Consider the following 17,865-nt stretch of genomic DNA (forward strand, 5'->3'; position numbering starts at 1 on the left):
CTGGCAGCGAGGAGGAGTTGCTCTCTGAGTGGGTGGTTGTTAGGGTCAAGTTATCATCTTCCTTAGCAGATGGGGGGGCCCAGGGAGATCAGGCTAGTTAACCAAAGTCACACAGCTTGTGAAGTGTTGCTTCTTGCGATGTAAATTCAGCTTAGAAGCCACCTCCAGTGTTCTTTTCTCAGTAAGCGCATTGATATGTAATCATACCTTTGCCCAGACCTGCCCAGATACCTAAATAATCTGATGTACTAGCTGCTTTTCTGCTCCTGTTTTAAGAGGAACTGAATACTCGTAAGGGGTCATGGGAGGAAGAGGGAGAAGGTACGAAAGCAAAAATGAATCAAGGATATTCTGGGTGTCATACAACATGTAATTTGATGCCTACAACTAACTTCGTGTGACTATCATCCCACTGTTTCATAAACAATGAAAACAAGGCTTGGGAAGGTTGGAAAAGTTGCTGAATGTCAGAGCAGTGAGAGAAGGAGCTGGGGTTCCAAACCGGATGTGTTTATAATTCACGTCCTATCTGTCATAGCATGCAACTCTCCTGTGAGCTTGGGCTACCACTGAGTACGGGCAAGAAAGGGATGCTCCTTCTGTGCTATCTGGTCGCCTGGCCTTGCCCTGGACTTAACAGATAGGGAGGGCTCCAAGAACCTTCATGCATTCTGTGAAATTACGTGTCTGTGTGAGTGTGGCCAAAGACATATTCTGGGGAATGGGTTCAGATTAACATATGTTTAAGACTCATTGGTCTGTTCCAATACCAGTTTGAAAAGAGGTAAGTGACCTTGAGGAGGGAAGAAGTGTTGCCTAGCTTCACCTGTTAGTGGAAAAGCTGGGGCCCACGGCCAGCCTTTAGCCTCAGCTGTTCCTCCAGCATTGGCAAAGCACAGAGATCAAAGGCCAGCATCACCTATTTGGAACTGGACTGGCCAGGCTGTCTTTGGTGGACCCATGCCTGAGTGGTCTCAGAAAGCCCCAAAGTGAGCAAGACCTGACCGAGAAGGGAAAAACAAAAATGTCAGTTAGTTGGTGTTTTATCAAAGCTCAAAGGGGTTTCAATTTGAAGTGTGAGAAAGGGTCGGAGCTTGGCTTTGTCTGAAAGGGCAGCTTCTGAGCCTTCATATCTCAGAGGTTTATAATTTCACCTTGTTTCACCTCCCACCCCAGCCAAGCTGGTCATTATAGCAGAAAAAGCACCTGATGGAAGAAAGACAGGTTTGTCTCTGAAAGAACAATTTCTCTGTTGTCTGTAGAATGCCACCCAATATGATAAGTGAAATGTCGATACTTCAGTCAGACTCCACTGGTCTGGATATTTATTCACTTTCCTTACTTATCATCAAATTTACCCAGCTGGCCAAGAAGCAGGTTTTCACTTCTTTGATGAGGAAAGACCCACTGTGAGTTGGTAATGGGTCTTCCAATGTCATCTTGGCACGATTCTTGGGATCTCTTCAAGCTTGTTTCCACTGGGGTGGGGACCTGGGAGGAAGATGGCATAAGGGAGGGCTCAGAGGACTCAGAGCAAAGTAGAGGAAGGAGTCAGGATGAGGGGTCTCAGACCCTCTGACGTCGGACTTAATGCCTCACCGAACAATGTAGACTCAACCACCAGTCTGTTCTGGGCTGCTGATTCTCCATCACTGTATCAGTTTATAATGGTGGTTTTACCTTCCAGGGACAATTTTGTTGTGTTGGGAGACATTTGTCGTAAGTCAGGATCCGCAGCTGGTCTCTGGCAGGTAGAGGCCCGGAATGTGGATAAACATCCTACCATGCTGAGGACAGTCCCTGCAACAGAGTTATCCAGTCCAAGATATCAATAGGGCTGAGGTTGGGAAACCCAGTGTAGATAGAAGCTTAGGCTGCATCAGGGCACCCACAGGACCCACCAGTCACTGGTTATCTGCTGTACTGGCTGCAGATCAGATGCCTGCAGCAAAGAACTCTCCAGCGCCAAATGTCCCCAGTGTTGAGGTTGGGAGACCCTGATTTCGGGTGCTTGGGTTCTAAGCAACAGAAACCAGCTCAGCCAACCTAAGTATTAAGGGAACCCGGAAAGCAATGGGGTAGCAACCAGAAGAGAGAAAGACGCTGATACACCAGGTTCCAGAAAGAGCAGGAATGGGTCCACTCCAGCGTGGGGCATGCAGGGCCTAAGGCTGGTTTCCTCCAAGTGCCACTGCATTTTCACTGGTTCCTGTCCTTTTGTCATTAGCGAGGGGATATACATCCCTGGGCCAGAGGAACTGACTGGCTGCCCTGAGGCTGGGCCCACGCTGGCCAGAGGTTGGGAGCCTCCAGACGTGCAGGTGAGGGGCAGGGGGCTCGTCTCAGGAAAACTGAGGCGTTCTGAGCAGAAGGGCGCTGTGTGCTGGGTAGGCAGAGCCAACAGATGTCCCCGCAGCCATCGTGTGCTGTTTTTGCTTTTGTTTTAAAGAAGATTTTATTTATTTATTCATGAGAGACACAGAGAGAGAGGGAGAGGAGAGACACAGGCAGAGAGAGAAGCAGGCTCCCCGTGGAGACCCCAATGTGGGACTCCATCCCAGGACCCTGGGGTCACGACCCGACCCAAAGGCAGATGCTCAACTGCTGAGCCACCGGGCGCCCCGTCGTGTGTGGTTCGTGGCAGCGTGCAAGAACTGCCCTGGGCTCTGTCTCCCGGGACTCCTCTCAGAAGAGCCAGGCGTGGCTGGGATTGTCACGACACGCTCAGGGGACCGAAGCACACACATCCAAAGCTGCAACGCACACTTGAAAAAGAATGTGCAGGTGTCTGGTAGGGAGGCTGCTGGTTTCCTATCTTTTCAACAGGCCTCGTGTTTTCCATTTCAGGTATTGATTTGACAAACATTTCCCAGGCACCTCCTGGGTCCAGGCACCGGGCCAGGATGCTGAGCATAACCAGGTGTGGGCCTCGCCCGGGAAGAGGTGACTGTCTGATGTGGGCGAGAGGGCGGCAGGAGCGGGGACACAGGAGCGGAGGGAGAGGTGGACAGAGGTAAGAGCTGCCGGAGGGGTGGTGCCAGCCGGGGCAGCGGGGCGAGGCCGAGTGAAAGGCAGCCAGCCCTGGAATCTTGAGACTCCACCTGCGCTAAGGTGCCCCTCCAGCGGCAGTGACGGAGGAGGACGGGCTGGGAACACCCAGGAAGAAAGTGCTGTCGTTGGCTAAAGACATTGCGGGGTCCCCGGAGGGGTGTTCTGGGACGGCGGGCGTGGTCCCCCTGTCACCCACGTGTACTAGGTCAGTGTGGGAACGATGCCAGGCCTGGGACCCTCCTTGGGTCCCCCGAGAGACCACTCTGGGTTGGCACAGGAGGCTCTGCATCTGTTCCTTTTATTTGCTCTGTTAAAGGGAGAGGCCCATTGAGGGTGCACGGGGGGATCCAATCCACCGGTCACAGGGCAATTATTTATTATGAGCCTCGAATACCTTTCTGATTGTATAAGGTTTTATTGTGTTTTTACACAGAGGGCAGGCTGGGGAGTCAGTTTGGCAGGCGAGAGAGGGAGGGGGCAGAGCTTTCAGGGATCATTCTGGGAGTTAGAAGTCGGCCTTGAGATAGAGGTTCGGAGACTTAGCGGGATTCTGGGGACTCCCACCGGGATCCCCGTGGGCACTTAACCCTCTGCGGGAAGTCGTGAAGGAAGGCATTTCCTCCTTTCTCCTAACAAGATGCCATTTCCCCTCCAAAGAGCTCAACTGTTCTGACACCAGGAGGGAGACCTGAGAGAAAAGGGGAATCTATTCCCCAAATCCCGAGCTGTCCCTGCGGCCCCCACCCAGGCCCAGAGGGCCTGGGGCAAGACAAGGGCAGCAGGGCTGGGGGCAAACCCCTCCCATCCTCCCTCTGCCAGGAGCAGGGGGCTGGCCAGGCCTGCCCTGAGTGCCTCAGTCCTCCCGGCATGGAAACATCCAGACTCCTTGGCTGAATAGACCAACTGCCATGACCTTCCTGGAAGCGATGCTGAGTGCCACACAGTGTTTTGTTCTTGGGTTGTGTTTGAGCACACAGACTTGAACCCATCCTTCAGATGGCAGCTTTGGCCGGGCTCACGAGGCCTGTGATCCTCACCACTGGCTCCTCCTTCCCGCCCTCCCCCCCTCATTTACTGAGTGCCCACTGTGTGCCAGGCAATGGGCTCCAGACTGTAAAGGCACATTTTTGATTCATCCCCACAAAAATCTTATTATCACCTGCACTCTGTGGAAGAAAATTCTAGGGCTCAGAGATGGGTTGCCACTCCTCCACATGGGTAGCAGCTCACAGAGGGGTGCATCAGGCCCAAGGAAGAGTGAGGGAGTCACCTCCGAACCTCCAGGCTCTCTGCCATGACCTGCCCCAACGCTGGCTCAGGCTTCCCATCACTCCCCTGGGCTCATTGCACGCTGGTGCTGCTCGCAGCCACACCGCGCTAGGGGCAGGCTGCTGGGCCCTGGCGGACAGGGCCTGGGAATTCTAACATCCCCTTCTAGCTCTAGGGGTACTTTATTGTGGCCTTGGGCAAATTACGCTCTGCTTCCGCTTTCTGAACTGGAAAATGGAAATAAAAATTCTTACCTTGCAGGGTTGATGTGATGCTCAATGACCTATTACATCTAGGAGTTCTTGATAAAAAGAGATAAAATGTAACTATTTTTATTCTGTCCAATGAGTCTAAGTAGGGTCATCAGCTCCTTGGGGGCAGGCTCCGTGCATGTACCTCATTATCCCCATAGCATTTCTAGCTGGTGCTGAATGTACAAGTGACACTCAAAACCAAGCGGCTGACCTAGTAAGAGAATCCTGTTTGTGGATGTGCTTGTTCTGTGATCTTGCCGAATTACCCTCCACAGGGCCTGTGCCATTTTGCGCCCCAACAGCAGCAGTGAGTGCACATGCCTGTGTCTGCCCACTGTCTCCAATACAGCGTAGTAGCCATTGTTTGGATTTTTGCTAATCTGATAGCTAAAAATGAGTAGTATCTTGACATAATTTAAATGTGCATCTCTCTTATTGTGAATTAGGTTCAGCTTAGTTCTCTGCGTTAGAGCCCTTAGTGTAGCCTTCTCTATACATGGGGGGTAGATGCTATTGAGTTCATTGCGTGGCTTCCTCATTGATTTATAGGATATATATTTGGGAGATCGAGGCAATATATTCTGAAAACATTTTTTTCCCCAGCATGTCGTTTGTTTGTTTTTAACTTTGCTTATGGTGCAACTCCTTTGAAAAACAAAAGCAAAGAGGAGCCAGGTCATAAGGCTTGGAGAAATGCAGAAGAGTCCACGTGAGCTGGAAACATGCTTCTCCTACTGTGAATTCCCAAGCGCGCATGTTTGTGGGTCAAAAGAAATACAGAGAAGCAGAATCAACAAAGTGGAAGCTTAAACATGTGTGTGTGTGTGTGTGTGTGTGTGTGTGTGTTTAAAGTAATTACACCATTACTTTGTAAGAAAACAAATGCAGATGTGATACAGCATAGATTCCAAAATTTGTATGAATTTTTAAATTCAGGCGTGGGAAGGTCAAGGAAGTTTCGCGCTTGTACCTGGATGCTCTGGGCTCTGCCTCCAGGTGCCCAGGGAAGGGTTCCTCAAGGGAAAGTTGGGAAGCACAGTTCTCAGGGGAGCTAGTAAACCTACATCCTTGTCTCAGAGCTGTCGCTGGTGAGCTGCGTGACCTGGATGCCTCCCAGGACTGTCATAAACTTCAGATCTGCCAGGATATAAACTCTGTGAGGGCAGGGTTGCTGTTTGCTGATGAATCTTCAGGACCTAAGACAAATACCCAGTACACAGTAGGGGTTTGATACACGTAGAACGTCAGTAGAGCGACAAGCTCAGAATTTGCTCTGTCCCTCACTTTGCCCAAAGATACAGTCTTCAGCCAACACCGAAGGATCTCCTCTTTGTAGGACCCTGGGATACAGAGAGGACTGAGGCAGGACCCCGCCCTCCTCGGAGCCTCAGAGGCAGAAACGCACGCCCTGGTGTGTTGTTTCTGCTCCCTGCTTCTCGTGGCTGCATTCCCCCTGGATGTCGTGGAGCACCGTGGAGCACCATGGAGCACCGAGGCCAAGGATCCAAGCTCTGTCATGGGTCTCCAAAGACCCCTGCATCCACGCATCCATCTCAAACACTACTGCATTCCTTGGGGGTCCCTTGGGTGGTCCAGGCCCCAGGAGACCATTAGCAAAGCAGGCCTTCCACCTCATGGTGGTCCCCGGCCCCTCTCCCACACCCTGCTCTGGAGAAACATGATCCGGGCTGTTTATGGGGTGTGGGCCCTGATATGTGGGTGGCAGGCTGCTGAGCCATCGGCAGGCAGTAAAGTCTTAAACGTGGGCCTGTTCTCCAGCCACAGCTGCCACATCAAAGGGCCAAGCTCCCTACAAACTTCGCCTTAATTAAAAAGTTACGGTAATCCTCAGGATGGAGGCAGGTTGGACACCCCCGGAGACAGAAATTCTCTCTGTGGCCACAGACCAGGCCTTTCCTTCCACCCCAGGTGCTATTAAAAGTGGACAATGCTGTAGGTGTCACAGGCTCCCGTGAAATAGGAACGGAAATGCTTCCTTGCCCCGACCCCAGGCTCATAATTGTTGTGGAGGGATCCAGGGCCAAACATTTGGAAAGGGGCAGCTCTGGCGTCTTGGACAGATTTCTCTTTTTCTCGTGTTCCCAATGCTTTGGGGTCTTTCACAGCTGTGCTTTCACATGCCTCAAGCCCACGAGGACGCGTGTTCGAGAACCCCAGGTAGGAACCCCGAGCCCCATTCCCTATCTGTAGCCAGCACGGTGATTAATATCTCAGTCTCGCTGATGTGCAAACCCAGCCCCGGCCATGGGAAGGGGGCTGGCTGTGGCCACCCAGTATATCAGGGACAGGACCCCGACCAACACCAGGGCCTGAGGAGGTTACCCCCTTCAAGATCCCAACCAGATCAGCCCACAGTTATGAAAGTCACAGAGATAGCAATACTTACCCACATCTCCTGGACCCCTTGTGGGTGGCCAGGGTCATGTGACTGGCCCATGAAGCCCCGTGGTGTGAAATGTGTCCCTTCCTGGCTGCAGCAGGGAAAAACCAGCATAGGATCATAGTCTCTCCCACTGCCGTGACTGGTAACAGTGGCCCACAGAGTGAAGCCTTTGTGTGTCTGGCCCTTGCAGTAGTATCCTTCTATCCTGCCCCGGGTGCATGCATGCACATGCACACATATACACACATAAACTCTGACTCTTAGTGTGCAAAAAAATACAGTGTGGCTGTGTTAATCCACAGAGATTTTTTTTTCTGCAGCTCAGTGCTTCCTAACCTAACCTGACCTAACCTGACCTAACCAATATGCTAAATTAGCTCAATGAGCCCACGCTATTTACCAGTTCACTTGTCCCATAGGGTCCCAAAGACCACCCAGGAGAAAAGTGACATGAAAGAAGATTTCAGCTCAAACATAAGATAATACTTTTTCACGCACAGGCCTCGGTTCTCAAAGTCAGAGGGCAAATCCCCACCTCTCTGCTGGGCCAGGTATTGGTTTGTTGTGTCTCTGCACCAAATGGAGCTGGATTCCTTTAAAAAAAATATTTGAATAGCTTTAAAAAAATAAAAATAAAATTTTTATTATTTTACTTTTATTTTTTTAAAGTTTTTTTTTTTAACTTATTTATTCATGAGAGAGAGAGGAAGAGACATAGGCAGAGGGAGAAGCAGACTTGATCCCAGGACCCCAGGATCACGACCTGAGCCAAAGGCAGATGCTCAACCGCTGAGCCACTCAGGCATTCCAAATTTTTATTATTTTAAATTGTGGTGGGATACACACACTATAACGGTCACCATCTTAACCATCTGCTGGTGTAGAGTTGAGTGGCATTCAACACACTCACACTGCTGTGCAACCATCACTGCCATCCACCTCCAGGGCTCTTCATTTTGCAAAACTAAACTCTAAGAAAATACCAAGACATTCCAAGACGAGCTGGGCAGCTTCAGGACATGGTGTGATCTCTGCTTTTGCACTAATATGTAGCTGAGGCCAGATGGTCTCCGGCAGAGCATGTGGAGCAGAAACCAGTGGAGGGGAGTGGAGAGTCACCTGCTCGTTCCCAGGGACCCCTCTCCTGAGCATTGCACCTTTGTGCAAATAGCAAACAGGCTCCCGGGGAGGGGGGTGGTGAATCATCCACAAGTTCTCTGTGGTGGGGAATGAATCTTTTTTAACAAGCCCCGAAAGACTGACGAACAAGTTGAAAGAAAGCTGGGCGAGGCCGACTGTCAGCTGCATGTGCTCCGGGGCCCGGCCTCCTTGTGCAGTGCGGAAACCGTGCAGCTGTATGTAGCTGCTGTGCGTCCTGGGTGCTATCGTGGTGCCTCACATGTCTCGTTCTTGCGGTTTCTGCAGTGATCCAGTGAGGTGGGCTTTCTTACCCTTCTTTAACGGAATGAGAAACCTAGGCTCCAAAAAATCAAGTCACTTGTCTCAAGTCACATAGCTAGTCAACAGCAGAGCTGTGGTTCAAATCCAGTCTCTTTACTTCCAGATCCAGGGCTCTTTCTACCTCCCTAGAGCTGCCCCCGTTCAATCAGGGAGTTTATGCCTAAGGTCACACCACGCACAAAGCCGGGACTCAGATGAACGGCATCGGAGTCCTGGGCCGAGGCTCCCTGCTTCCCGCACTGGCAAGAAATTTCCACAGGCGCGATGCCTTAATGAGAATGTTTAAGGTAGTGTCAAAACAGAGGGTGTTATTTCATCTACAAAGATGTTCACAGGGGCTGAAGGGCGCCATGAAATACTTACTTCTGTGACCAACCATCGCTGTCCCGTTTCAGTCCCAGACTCTGCCCGAGGATCTGGGCTCTGCAGTATCGAGCACCACATACACCATCTCCCCAGATACACTGGTGAGGAGCAAAGCAAAAGCAAAACAGAGTAATTTCCTTTCTCGTCTCCTGCATAGGTGATTGTACGATAGGACCGTTGGGAGGGAGAGGCGATTTTGGATGATGGAATGAAGTGGGTACCTCCCGATGTATTCCTAAAAACACAAAGAAGCGGTGTTTATGTTTCTGAAACATGAAATCAGTCGAAACACAAGTAGGTAAAGAAAGGGAAATTAGAAAGAAAATCACCAATCATTTGATTGTAGGACAACCCGTGAACATTCACATACTTGATTGTCCTCTGCAAGTCTGTAGAAAAGATGATGATTAAAAAAAAAAAAAAAAAAAAAAAGAGAGAGAGAGAGAGAGAAAAGCAAAGCAAAGGTGGTGGTTTCAGCATGTGTTTTGCAAGGATGGGCTCTGGTGGCTGGAGAGGAGAGTGTCCTGGAACAAAGGACGGCCCTCATGGTTGTGCAGGTTCTGTGGATTCGTGAGCATCCTCTGATGTGTGCTCTTTGCCTTCCAGCTTCCTCTCACCCTCCCCGGGCCCACTCCAGGCTTTCTGTCCTGGGAACAGTGCACTGCAGCTGTCCCATCCCCTGGCCCGGGCATTTCTGCCTGTCAAGGCCCTTGCACACCCACTGGCCCTGCTGTGCCTCGGACCCACTGCTGGATCACCTCCATGACGCCTCCTGGGCTTCCTCTTCCTAGCCCTTTAGGATTTTGTGCAATGCTAGATCCACCGCCTCCTGAGGCCTTCCCTGAGCTCAGGCTCCTGGCCTTGGTGGCTGCCCTGCTTCTCTGCTCTCCTGTGTCCCCTCTAGCCTCTCCCTGGATCTGATGGCCATTGTTTTGCAGGGGGTCTGATGGCAGACCTCACTCCTCTCTAGGCTGAGAGGTCCTTGTGAGCAGGGAAGTGTCCACACACTGCACCCAGCACAGAATATGGCTCGGAGCCTGCACCTAAGAAATATAAGGTGAGCAAATCCCATGAAGGTGGTGTCTGTGTTCCTATTGTACAGATGAAGAAACTGAGGGTCACAGAGGCCAGGTGATGTACGTGTCTCATATCCCCAGTGCCTTAGAGGTCATATCTGGACTACAGTCTGAGTTAGCTACTCCCTGGTACTTCCACCTGCTGTAAAGTTTGAGTCCTGCATGGACCTGGAACCTAGGGTGTGTTTGAGGCCATGCCCTTTGGAGCTCAGGCTTTCTCTCTTAGAAACAGAGGCTTGGAGTTAAGAAGCCATGTGATGTGGTGCCTCTGCAGGGGTCGGGGGTTTGTTTTCTGCACGGGGGCAAGTATGGGGAGAGGTGGCACGAGGATTTGGGGGAAGGAGTCTCCACCTTTGATGGACTTCCAAGCAAACAGATTAACCAGGGTCAGGTTGGGACCCCAAAGTGGAGGAACAAAGTTGTGTCAACTCCTCCATTCATGTGTGCTTACACAGCCTCAATTATACGGGGCTTTCCATCTCCTATTTGAAAGGTAAGGTTGAAAGGGGAGATGAAATTATGAAAAGAGATAAAAATGAAAGCAAAAAGGCGGTGCTCTTCTGAAAGGACCTCACGAACTAGCAAGAGCTATCTCTGGCGGTAAAAGGAATTACACGCGGGTGAAAAACACAGCCCTAATCATAGCTGCCAGGGGCTGCCCGTGACCGGGCCGTCAGCAGCGACGCGGGCCCTCTCCCGTCCTAGGCACACGCACGCAAGGCCGAGAGCGCCACTCGTTTAACGCACGTCTCCAGGATGCCTACTGGGCGCGCATCCCCGAGGAGGTGAGGGCTCTCGCGGTCCCAGAAAAGCGGTAAGAAAACGTAATAAAGAAACCTCAGGGCAAATCTTCAATGCACGCTGGGAGCCCAGAAGAAGGACTGATCATCTGCCTGCAGGAAGTGGGGCCGGAGTCAAGGAGACACGTGAGTAAGCCTGGATGGGCGAGGGGACAGGGAGGGAGGCCGAGGAAAGAGTCTCTAGCACAAGCAGCTGCACAGAGCACCTGCAGATTCGCTGGTGGTGGCGGGGAGGAGGGGGACGGTATGGGGTCCCGGGTACGAAACCTCTAGGGTGTGGGGTACGAACTACACCTCATCTCCTCTTACCTGATTTATTCATCACAGTAATTTGAAGCAGGCGCTGTTATTACCCCATTTTAGGGAGAAGGTGGGGTCCCTGAGGTTAAGTAGCTTGACAAAGGTCACAAGGCCAGAGTGGACTCAGACCCAGATCTCTCTCTAAACCCGCGCTCTGGATACTCCAATGTCTTCCAAGGTGTTTGGGGGTAACGTTCTGAGGGTCAGGGGGCTGGAAGTGGCTTCGCAGGGCATTTCTGGGTCAGGCTCTCTCGGGAGGTTGGGGTCACGATGTCGGCTCACTCGCGTGGCTGTCGGCAGCAGGCTTCGGTCCCTTATGGTGTGGGCTCTCCACAGGGCTGCTCGTGAGCGGCGGCTTTGCTTCCACAGAGCACGTGATCTGAGACAGGAAGAGCAGGACAAGACGCGAGTATCTGTGACAGCCCGTCTTGGAAGTGACGTGCCATCCCTTCCGTTGGATGCAATTGCTCACGCAGCCGGACCCTGCCTACCATGTGGAGTGGAGGCTGTGAGGCTGGGATCGGAGGAGTCATCTCACTCACGGCACCACAAGTCATTGGGACTTTTTGTCCTAGAAGGAAGTGGGTGAGGAGGCTGGGGACCCGATGCTTGGCTTCCCTTAGTGGGGGGGCCAGGACCAGAGTTTAGTAGAAGAAGCATGTAGAGAAGCCCACCTGGACCCCCGTGAGAAGCTGAGTTCTTCCCTTCCAGCCACAGGACGGCCTGTCCCTCTGCCCCAGGGCTCCTGAGCCGGAAGCAGTTTGTCAAAAGGCCTCTGCACACAGTAGGTGCTCCCTGCCGTGCTGGTGGAGTTAAATCCAGCTGCAGCCACAGCTCCGGCGACCCTGGATGACATGGTCGCGTTCAGAAAGCCCCACCCCTTGCACCCACTCCCCAGGCCAGCTCATCTCCTGTCCCCCCTGAAATCATGACCCCCATGCACCCCAATCAGGCATACCCCACAGACCTGCCGCATGCCAGGCAGGCATGCACGGCTGCTCCGGAAGGCCTGGCTTCTCTTTTTGAGGATTTTATCAGCACATGACAATAAACAGAGCTCATGGGGTCCTCGATGTCTCAGGGATGCATTTTAATTACTGTCTCCTTCCGAGGAGACAGACTAGCCCTGCTTCCTGGTTGACCCCCACACCCTCACAAGCAGAGCTGAACCTGGGGTCTTAGGGCCAGAGCATCTCAGAGTGTGAATGATCGGTTTGCAATTAGCACTTCATTACAGGGACACTCTTTGTCCACAGAAGCAAGACCGGCTCCCAGAGCCAGGACAGGGTCTCCTCTGGAGATAGGGGTCAACATCAAGTGGGTCTTTCTAGAACCCACTCCCCAGAACACCACTCCTTGCTCAAAACTCTTTTTTTACACATCCCGAGCTTCAGGACCAAGCTCAGACTCATCCGCCTGACCCACGAGCTCTGCGGTGGTCTGGCCGCCACCCGCCTCCCACCGCCCCCACCCTGGTCCCTCAGGGGCCTCCCACGGTCAGATTCAACCATGATCGGCCCATGATTGGTGCCGTTTTCACCTCATCTCTGCCCTGCCTCTGCCCTGAATCTCTTTCCCTTCCTCACTAGCATCTATGCCCACTTCGGGATGGGTGGCCACCCTCCCACCACCCGGACAACCTTCCGACAACCACGCCCATGCTGGATTCCATCCCTGATCCTCCTGCCCTCGGCGTGGCGAGGTGCCGGTGCTGTGCCTCGACCCTCGGCCGCTTCCTGGGTGGCCCCCGCTTTCTGTGAGCACTGTTACCTGCATTCAGGTGAGCTGGCTTGTGAAACGAGGCACGTGGGATGTCACCACGGGAGGGAGGGGGGACCTGCCTGGCACAGCCCTAGGCCGCTCACGCCCCGCGTGCCCCTCCTTGGCCCTCATCACTGCCGTCCCTGGGAGCACGTGGCGACAGCTCCTGAAGTCCCTGCTGAGAATCGCAGGTGGTCAGGCCAACCCGAGGCACTGCCTTCTGTCCCTGCAGGACCGCGGGGTTAGGTCTACTGATACCTGGCCTCTTCATTGCTTAGGGCTCCTTACTGCTCACACGCGACATGTCCCCCATGCCTTGGGACAGCTGGGTGGGGGTGTGCAAGGAGCAGCAAGGGCTCCGAGTAGACGTGGCCCCCACCCCCACATCGCAGAGAGGAGCGCGGGCTCCAAGCAGGACCGTAAACTCACGGAGCGTCACCGGGCCCGTCGGCGGGACGATGACAAGTGGAGGGCATCGTGTAGCCTTACATCTGTCCTTCCTCTCTCCGTCCCTGCATTCAGAACGTGCTGAATGCCAAGGGCACGCTGGGTTCCAGGAGGAAGGAGCACGAAGCAAACACAGCCTGCCCTCGAGAGCGCCCCGTCCAGCGGGAGAAGGAACAGGCGGCCGTGCCAACATTGGATTCAAACCACCAGCCCTGCGGGGAGATGCAGCCACGGCTTATGGGAGATTTTTCTGGGGAGCAGGCTTCCAGAAAGCTTCAGACCCGAGGGGGTTAGGGTCTCGAAGGACTCTTGCAGGCTTGTAGCTGCACTCATGCCGCAGAGAGCCAGGATCCGCACCCCCCTCCCAGAACTGGAACCCGGTTCTCAGGGAGATGAAGGTTCAGCTGCCAGGGTGGGTGCGTGGGTGGGGGTGGGATGGCAGGAACAGCCAGGAACTCGTGGGGACGATTGCATTCTCCGAGTCCTTTTTGCCAGGATCTGAGGAGGCCTGTTTACATGGGTCCCCCCTGTGGTCTCTGCTGCTTAATATGCCTTTTGAAAATGATGCTCAGTGGGATGTGTGCACATTTGTAATTACAAAGACGGGGCTGGTTTTTCACGATCTGTGCCTGCTAATTTCTCAGTCGCAGGAAGGGAAATAGCAAAATGTCCAAAATGCGCCTCGTTGAGCGGGTTCCCTGATAGCACTGCAGTGCTTCCTATTTACAAAGCACTTTTATTCCTCCCCCCAAGAGGGAGGCCGGCCTGCTACTATTAGCCCGGAGGGGAAACCGAGACCCACGAAGGAGCAAGGACTTGTCCAAGGTCACCTGACAAGTGGGCAGGGCAGGCAGGGGCCCCGCGGCTCTTCTGACAGCCCATCTGATGCCCTGGCCTATCAAGCTGGGGTGGAGAAAAGGAGGGATGAGGCAAGAAATTCCCAGAACCAAGTCGGCTTCCCCTACGAGGTAGGCATCCTGCCACAAGGAATGGCTCATCAGGGGCCGCTGGGTGAAAACCCACATTCAGGGAAAGCCTTCCCAGTAACTGAGATCTAGCCCGAGGCTTCCAGGAGCAGAGCCGCACATGGAATGAGGGCGGGCTAAGATTTCAGCCAACCCTTTGAAACTGAGCCTGCGGTTGAAGTCAGGTCAACACATTCACAGGCGTTTTGGGCTCTATCGACGTCTGGGGTGGGAAACCCACCCGAAAGCTGTTGAAATGCAGGGGCCAGCATTGCTTCTGCAGAACAGTGGCTCTTTGAGTGGAAGGTGTTCGAGAATTAAGTTTCCCCAGTGTTCCCAGGACTCAGACTTACAGCCAAGGGGGGCCGGGGCCCCCAGTGCCTGATGGAGCCACTGATAGGTCCCTGCTGGCTAAAAGTGATGACATTGGCAAGAAACTGATCTTTCTGGGGAGCAGAAACTCTAAGAGCACTCAAGTGCAGAACACAAGGCAAGTTGTGTTACCTGCCACAAAGCCCCGGCTTTCCTGCCCAGGGGAGGGGTGAGGGGACCACTGGCATTGGGTTTCAGGAATCCCGGACCAGCCCGACCCTGAAGGAGGAAGCTGCAGCACTGAGACCCCCTTATCTTGTCTGGCACCCTCCCTCTTCACAGGGGACCAGGACATGCTCAGGCTGGAGGCAGCGACCGTGTCACCCACTCGGTCCTGCTGTTTTGCGGACAGAGAACCTGAGCGCACCCCGCTCCACCCCCCAGCAGCACCAGGACAGTCGCCTCTGGACAATTGAGAGCATCAGCCACGAGACTCAGAACCAGGTCTCCGGATTCTGCACCGTTCATCCGGGCTGGCAGAGGAAGCAAAAATCAAAGCCCCCAGCCCTTGGTCACCATGTCGCACACAGGCCACAGCCGCAGCACACCTACATCTGGCCTCCTTCACACTCCTTTTGTGAGCCCTCTGAGTGCCGTGTCCCGCCTGTAAGCTGATGCTCGCACACAAACGTCTGGCCAGAGCAGGTTTTTGTTGCTGGGCGATGTTTGTTTAAAAGCTAGGTCAGTATGTGAGAAGCAGCTCCTGCGTGGCTTGGCTCCCTTAGTGCAAGTCAGCCATGCTCTGTCCCTCCTGGTCGACGCCTGCTGAAGACCAAGGGCATCCGATGTGAGCGTCACGTGGCACAGCCCGAGATCGTTCTGGGGGCCGGCTGTGGGCCTGCTTCTGAGAGGCAGCTCAGACCCAACGGAGCTGACTGTGGGTGCAAGAGGTGGCCCTCTCGAGGCAGGGCAGTCCTCAGGTCGATTCTGGGGTTGGATGAGGGTGGGCTCCAGTTGCAAGACTGCGGGGAGCACTTTCCATGGTTGTGTGCAAGGGCATCCATCTGGGAAGTCCCTCATTTCGTGAGATATTCGATTCTGAATCCCTGAAAGTTTGAGAAGCTGTAACATGGTCATCGGAAGGCACCTCCCAGCCCCATCTGTAGCCTCCCCAGGTGTCTCTTGGTGTCCTGCTTGCACGTAGTCTGGTTGAAGCTGGAACATCCTCTTCTGACTTCAAAACCTCAAGCGTTGAAAGTCTTGGCCCTGGTTGGGTGACCCCAACTGCTGAAAAACTGCTGCATCATATTTTTCTAATAAGTGTGTTCTTTCCATAGGACAGTCACTCTGAGGGCTGGAGTTTCCAGAAAGGAGTGTAAAAACTCTCTGTGATATAAAGAAGCCTTTCTTCTTAAGTGCAATTTGAGAAACAATCCCCCTTCGGGGAGGGCCGTGACACTTCATGTGTAACATACACGAATGTCCCCTGGCAGCTATGGCCTGGGGGTACCCAGTATGGCCTGAGCCCTAGGTGGGCACAGAGGCGGTGGGGGTAGCTAGCTCTCATTCTCTTTCCAAGCCTCTTTCAGTTAAGGAAAGGCTTAGGGTTAAAAATAAGATAATAAGGACATTGGAATCATTGAATACCAGATCTAGGAATTTCAGTTTTCTCAGCTGTGAATGAGACTTGAATGAGAATGTCCTCAGTGGCCTGGTGAGATCTTACCTACAGGGGTGACGTCAAAGACCAAGCCTTTGGCCCCCCATCAAATGCCCACCAAGCCTCCCTAAGATATGAGTCTCAAGAATGAAATCTCCTCCTATTCTTGTGGGATGGTCATGACTTGCTATGACAGAGTCCGTTACATAAATGCAATATGAAGACTCCCCATTTTCTCCGATATGTTTTGTTGTCCCTTTGCCAACTGGAGATAGTAGCCCGGCATGCAACCCCTTGAGTAGTCTTCCCCGGGGACCAGGGTACAGGTGTTTTTCTAAAGCTCTTGGTTGCAAAGTAGCTTAGAGTCACGGGGAACCAGTACTTGGAAGTGCCTGGAAGAGCACCTAGTCAAGTCTTTCCGTTTTGTTGCAAGCGTTTCTGAGGCTCAGAGAAGAAAAGAGACTCAAGCAGTTGATCTGTATCCATCAGATTCTCCTTTACAGAAAGGAGACAAGTTGCAGAGAGAAAAGTTCCCAGCTATCATAGGCACTGGGGTTTGAAAGTCACGCACACACGTTTGTTCATGTTTGGTGGGATGAATAAGCCGTTGAGTACATCGATCTTCAGAGAGTGGTGAGTGGAGCAGGTGAGCAGGGAGGCCTTTTCCTGTCCTGGCTTCCCGGCAGCCCTTTAAACCTGACTTTAGTGGAGTGAACTAAGTTGGCTCATTGAAATGTAGAGGATCTGTGACCAGAATGAGAGGACTCGGGCATGCAGAGGAACCTCCGATAACCCACCTGCTGGAGGCACCCTGATGCCGGGAAGCTTGGGTTTTAGGGCTGCTGGGGTTCCACCGAGGGTGCAGGGATAAGGGTTTCTGAGCTCCTTGGTGCTCCTAACCTGGTCCGTGGACCATCAGCCTCAATGTCACTGGGAGCTTGTTGGAGATGTAGAAACTTGACCCCACCCAGTCCTCCTGAACCAGAATCTACATTTGCACAAGCTCCCCGGTGATTCCCATGTACATTAAGTTTGAGAAGCAGTGGCTTAGGAGATAGTCTTAAAAAAAAAAAAAAAGAAAAGACTCTATGGACAAAAGGCAGTGAGCGGCGCCGTGAGGGTCGGGTGGCAATCCCATCTCTAGAACAAACTCGCCGCGTGGCCCTGGGAAAACCACGGCCATGTTCAGAACGGCAGCTCTCTCATCTGAAAACGAGGGGGTTGGACTGGGTGATCTTTATTCTCCAGCCTCGCAGGCATCTCTGATATGAGCTGGGAGGGGGAGCCCCACTCAGCTGAAGATCAGAGAGCTTCTTGCTGTGTAAAACACTCCCTAATCAGCCTTATGTCAAGTCCCCCGCCCCCCGACTAACCACAGTGACAAGTCCCAGGAGTGCACCTTGTCAGGCTGTGAATAAAGTTCAGGCAGCTTGGTTAATTACCCTGACACCGAGTAGAGTTAGCTACCCAGCAGCTCGGGAACTCGTCTTAATGATTATAGGAACGCACATGCCGTGGCTTCCGGCACAGCCACCACCTCTGCAGCCTACAGCTTTGTTTTAGAGGCACAGACTCAAACAGAAGGTCCCCAAGGGCATTGGGAGTCCAGGTAGGTTCCCTTGCCCATTGCACACGGGCGTGAGGTCATTTTCCACATGTGTCATTAGTGAAGCCTTGTAACCATAACAGACAACTCGGCTTCTTTCTCTCATGCGTCTGCTTGGAGCCTGCTCTGAGTT

The 17,865-nt window shown here is 53.0% G+C and overlaps 1 long non-coding RNA gene across 2 annotated transcripts in view; it reads left to right on the forward strand.

The window, feature by feature from the left end:
• The window catches only part of LOC144312424 (uncharacterized), a 41,888-nt gene extending 25,794 nt beyond the window's left edge, over positions 1-16,094 (forward strand). The window contains exons 6-11 of one of the 2 annotated variants that reach the window (XR_013377890.1): positions 2,848-3,013; positions 9,744-9,862; positions 10,587-10,807; positions 11,045-11,566; positions 12,571-12,761; positions 13,265-16,094. This is a non-coding gene — a long non-coding RNA (uncharacterized LOC144312424). The other variant, XR_013377889.1, reaches the window with a different exon arrangement.
• Positions 16,095-17,865: the final 1,771 nt, after the last annotated feature.

This window comes from Canis aureus, chromosome 4, assembly GCF_053574225.1.
Source record: "Canis aureus isolate CA01 chromosome 4, VMU_Caureus_v.1.0, whole genome shotgun sequence".
NCBI classification, from domain to species: Eukaryota; Metazoa; Chordata; class Mammalia; order Carnivora; family Canidae; genus Canis; species Canis aureus.